The 5,187-nt window shown below is 55.6% G+C and overlaps 3 pseudogenes; 2 read left to right on the top strand and 1 right to left on the bottom strand.

The window, feature by feature from the left end:
- On the top strand, nt 1–977 carry LOC146723970 (small subunit ribosomal RNA; annotated as a pseudogene; the record flags this gene model as incomplete).
- Nucleotides 978–1,932: 955 nt separating this feature from the next.
- On the top strand, nt 1,933–4,353 carry LOC146723971 (large subunit ribosomal RNA; annotated as a pseudogene).
- Nucleotides 4,041–4,687, bottom strand: LOC146723972 (uncharacterized; annotated as a pseudogene).
- Between the last annotated feature and the right edge of the window lie 500 nt (nt 4,688–5,187).

Raw genomic sequence — 5,187 nt, forward strand, 5'->3', positions numbered from 1 at the left:
GTAAACGGGAAATTTACGGAGTCTCGCACAATTACTCTCATCCCTATCCACTCATTTCCCCGCACGCTCTCATTCTCCCCTCATTCATTAATCAAAAACGAAAGTTAGAGTTCAAAGGCGAAAGATACCGCCCTAGTTCTACCTAACGTGCCAGCTAGCAATCCCCGAATTCCTCCATGACTCGGGCGGGCAGTTTCCGGGGGGAAACCAAAGTTTTTGGGTTCCGGGGGGAAGTATGGTTAAAAAGCTGAAATTTAAAGAATTGGGGAAGGGCCCCCAGGAGGGACCCTGCGGCTAATTTGACTCAACACGGGAAACCTCACCAGTCCCAGACACCGAAGATTGACAGATTGATAGCTCTTTCTTGATTCGGTGGGTTGTGGTGCATGGCCGTTCTTAGTTGGTGGAGCGATTTGTCTTGTTAATTCCGATAACGAACGAGACTCTAGCCTGCTAAATAGGCGTACCTTATGGTATCGCGAAGGCCCCCGGCTTCGGCTGGCGGGTTTGATACTACCACAACGTAAAATCAAATCTTCTTAAGTAAGGGACAGGCTGCTTCGAGCCGCAGCGAGATATGAGGCAATAACAGGTCTGTGGATGCCCTATAGATGTTCTGGGCCGCACGCGCCGGCTAGCACTGAAGGAATCATCGTGTGTTCCCTGGCCGAAAGGCCCGGTAACCCGCTGAACCTCCTTCGTGCGTAGGGATTGGGGGCTTGCAATTGTTCCCCATGAACGAGGAATTAGCCATTAAGCGCGAGTCATAAGCTTCGCTTTGATTACGGACTCCTCCTGCCCTTTGTACACAACCGCCCGTCGGCATACTACCGATTGAATGATTTAGTGAGGTCTTCGGACTGTGCGGCGGCAATGTCTCGGCATTGCCGATGTTGCCGGGAAGATGACCAAACTTGATCATTTAAGGGAAGTAAAGTCGTAACAAGGTTTCCGTAGTGAACCTCGGAGGATCATTAAGTTCCGGAGGTCCTGCTCTGCGTCGAGAGTCCTCTCTTTTGGGAGAGACGCGCGCTCGCAGCAGGTCGCGACTGAATGGACGCGCTGAAAAGGCGCTCTCAGAAAAAAAATAACGGATTTGACGAAAATTTTTTGTTGTGTTTTGATTAAACGGCGCCGGGTCGCCTCTCTGAAGAAGATCGGCAACGAAGCGCGCCCCGGGTGTTCGCGACATCGGGCAGACGCTTCGCGATCACGCTCGTTGTGTCCATTCTCCGGCCACACACACACAAGGTCGATTCGGCGTTGAGCGCGAACCTGGTAACCTATCCCCCGCACCGTGTGTCAGCACCCACGCTTTTTTTCACCGTCTCTTCCTCTCCGTCCATCACACAGACTGCCCGGGACTCCCTCTCGCACTCTTTTCCCCGCGTCTTTTGGTTTCGATAGCGCTGGGCGCGCCCTTAGGGCCGGGCCCCCTTTTGCCCGCACACTTTAAGGTATTAGGGAGAAATAAAACGGCGCTTCGTCGTCCGGCGGAAGAGCTTTCCCCGTAACCTTTACCCTCTTTCGGAAAAGGGGTTTTTTTGAACGCAGCCGACCGTTTTTCCGGTCCAAAAAATTTTCGAAAAGCAAAAAAAGGGGCCCGGGCCCCGCGCCGCTCGTGTACTCGCAAATCGATTCCGCCCGAATTTCGTATAAAAAAGAGAAAGGGGGGGCCGAGAATCTCAACCCCGCGATAAAATCTTTCCCCCATACCACCAACGAGTTTTGGGGTGCGGTTAGCGCCCCGGCGATTTCCCTTCTCGGTATTTCGTGTGCGCCGCTGCTGTTTCCCCTCTCTCGTTCACGCTCTCCTCCTCTCCCCCTCTTATAATATATATTATAGAGGAGGACGACGATGAGCGACGCGGAGGAGGAAAACGGCAACGAAAACTCACTATGCGCCCCGCCCCTCAGAGCAGGCAAATTTCCCCCGTTTAATTTTTAAGCATATTTTTAAAGGGCGGAGGAAAAAAAACCAACCATATTTCCTTAGTAGCGGCGAGCGAACGGGGAAAACCCCCAGCACCCGAATCCCGGTTTCCCCCGCCGCGGGAAATGGGGTTTTTGGGATGTTTCCCCCTTATCCCGAGGTGCCGCGTCGCGCCCAAAGGGCCCCATCTTGTTTGGGGCCACTTACCCGTAGATGGTGCCAGGCCCGTAGCGAAACCGGTGCGCCGGCCCGGGAGGATCCTCTCTCCTTAGAGTCGGGTTTCTTAGATTGCAGCTCTAGTGGTGGTAAACTCCATTAAGGCTAATACGACCCACGAGGACCGATAGCGAACAAGTACCGTGAGGTAAAGTTGAAAAGAACTTTTGAATAGATAGGTTCAAGAGTACGTGAAAACCGGTCAGGGGTAAACCTAAGAAACCCAAAAGATCGAACGGGGATATTCATCGTCAGGCGGCGCTGGCTTCGCGTCGGTCGGCGATGGGCCCCGGAGCTCCTTGCGGCTCGCTCGCGGGCAAACGCTACGTGCGGCCGATGGTCCGGCGCTCGTCGTCGTGCACTTCTCCCAAGAGAAGACACGTCGGACCCGCTGGGTGTCGGTCTACGGCCGGGTGCGGTGTCTGTGTCTGGCGCGTCCGCCGGTAAAAACGGCACCTCGACAAACCCTCGGTCGTCCCGCCGGATGCTGCTCGGCGGTACGCGCAAAGGTAATGTCAAGGCCGCACTATCACCTTTGCGTCGAGACCGTCGCAAAGCGCCGCGCCACGGGTACTGGATGTACGAGACTCGCGCGCGTCCCCGGTCCGGCCCGCTGTGGTTACAGTACGGTACAACCTTCTACAGTCCCTGCGAACGTCTCCCGGCGGTCTCGCGGGATACCGATAACGGTCCGGCGACGCTACTCTGCTTTGGGTACTCCCTTAGGAAAACCCGTCGTGAAACAGCGACCAAGGAGTCCTCACATGTACCGCATAGTCATTGGTACTTGTCGCGATAACCTAAAGGCTAATGAAAGTGAAGGTCTGGCCTGTCGCCGTCGACCTAGGGATGATGGCCCGCGTCGCGATGGCGGCCTCGCACTCCCGGGGCGTCTCTTCTCAACATCGCGAGAAGAGGCGCACCCCAGAGCGTAACGTTGGGGACCCCGAAGAATGGTGAACTAATGCCTGGTCAGAAGAACGAAGTCCAGGGAAACCCTGGATGGAAGTCCAGTAGCGATTCTGACGTGCAACCATCGATCGTCCGCACTGGGTTATGGAGGGGCGAAAGACTAATCGGAAACCATCTAGTAGCGGGTCCCTCGAAGTTTCCCTCAGAATAGCTGGCACTCGGCCGTTCGACACGGAACGCGCTCGTTCTCATTGGGTAAGGAATTATTAGAGGCCTTGGGGCCGAAACCGACCTCAACCTATTTCTCAAACTTTAATGGTAGTCTCTGCGTGCTTGAATTATAATCCACGAAGCATCTTGGATCAGAGTGCCAAGTGGGCCATTTTTTGTAAGCAGAAAAAAAAAACTGGCGCATGGTGGGGAATGATCCAAACGCAGATTAAGGCGCCCAACTCGACGCTATGGGACACCATGAAAGGCGTTGGTTTGCTTAAGACAGCAGGGACGGTGGCCATGGAAGTCGGAATCCGCTAAGGAGTGTGTAAGCAACTCACCTTCCGAGCAACTAGCCCTGAAAATGGATGTCGCCTGACTCGTCTAGCTTCATCTCTGCCGTCAGCGGCAAGTGGGGGGGGCGGTCAAACCTTGAGCGGGGCTTTAGTTTCCGTCCGTGTCGTCACGAAGCCTGACCGAGTAGGAGTGTGTCGCGACGGTGACGCAGAAGGGTCTGGGCGCGTAGCCGCCTGGAGCCGGCCGTCGTTGCAGATCTTGTTTTAGTAGCAAATACTCCAGCGAGGCCCTGGAGGACTGACGTGAGAAGGGGTTTCGTGTGAACAGCTCCGTTGCACACGAGCAGTCGACCTCAGCCCTAGGAGAAATCCTAGTGTCAATGACGGCTACAATATCTCGAGTGTCGAAATAATAATAAAATTATACGAAAGACACACGCCCGTCGGGCGAAAGGGAATCCTGTTCCTTTTTATTCCGGAACCCGGCAGCGGAACCGCATACATTCGGGCCCTCGTAAGAGTGTTCGTCGGTGTAACCCAAAATGACTGGATACCCCGTCTGGGAGATCCGGGAAAAGTTTTCTTTTCTGTATCAAAGGCGGTCAGTTCCTGGAAACCTCTAGCAGGGAGATAGGGTTTGGAACGCGAAGAGCACCGCATTGCGGCGGTGTCCGGCGAACTTCCCGTCGGGACCTTGAAAATCCAGAGAGGGCCACGTGGAGTTGTCGCGCCGGTTCGGACCCCCATTCCGCATCAAGGTCTCCAAGGTAAAGAGCCTCTGTCCGATAGATAAGTGGTAGGGTAAGGAAGCGCAAAATTTGGATCCTACTCGAATAAGGATTGGCTCTGAGGAAGCGGGGCGTGTCGGGCTTGGGTCGGGAACCAAGGTCTGCTGACGTGGCCGGGCCTGGGCAGAATAACGGTCGGCGTTCTGGCGCCGGTCCCGGGATCCGAGCTCGGTTCCGTGCCTTGGGCCTCGGCCTCGGATCTTCCATTGCTGCAGGCGGGGCTGCGAGCCTGTCGTTGGGTCGTCCTCTTCGGCCGCATTCAAAACCCTCAATCTCAAAAAACTGGCACGAACTAGGGGAATCCGACTGTCTAATTTACAACACAGCATTGCGATGGCCCTTCGCGGGGTTGACGCAATGTATTTCTGCCCAGTGCTTCTTGAATGTCAACGGAAGAAATTCCCGCGCAAGCTCGGGTAACGCTGGAGTAACTATGACTCTCCTTAATGATTCCGTCCGGGCGACCGGCGGATCCTGTGCCATCCCACCCTCCTCGTGGTGAGAGTGGGGAACGCTGGCGGAAATTTCGCCGGACCGAGCCAACGGGCTTCTGGCTTGGCGGGGCGCTTGCCGCCTCGCTTGGGTTCGTTGGGTGCCATCCCCTCGAGCCGACACACGACACGGCACTTCTAAGGAAAAATGATATTCTCTCCGGCGCAGCCTCGGGCCGCCGGTCCCCTGTCGTTATTTGTCCTCCTCTCCTGAACCCAGCCCTGGTCCTTCGCGATTTGCCCCGGGGCTTTTTCGAGCATTAGTCCCAGCCTGGGGAAACCCCCAGGGGTGGGTTTTCCCCCGTCCCGCTCCGATTGGGTTAGGGTGCTGGTTTGGG

The sequence above is a fragment of the Nylanderia fulva genome, unplaced genomic scaffold (assembly GCF_048542155.1).
Source record: "Nylanderia fulva isolate GAGA-0341 unplaced genomic scaffold, ASM4854215v1 Scaffold1570, whole genome shotgun sequence".
In the NCBI taxonomy this organism is placed as follows: domain Eukaryota; kingdom Metazoa; phylum Arthropoda; class Insecta; order Hymenoptera; family Formicidae; genus Nylanderia; species Nylanderia fulva.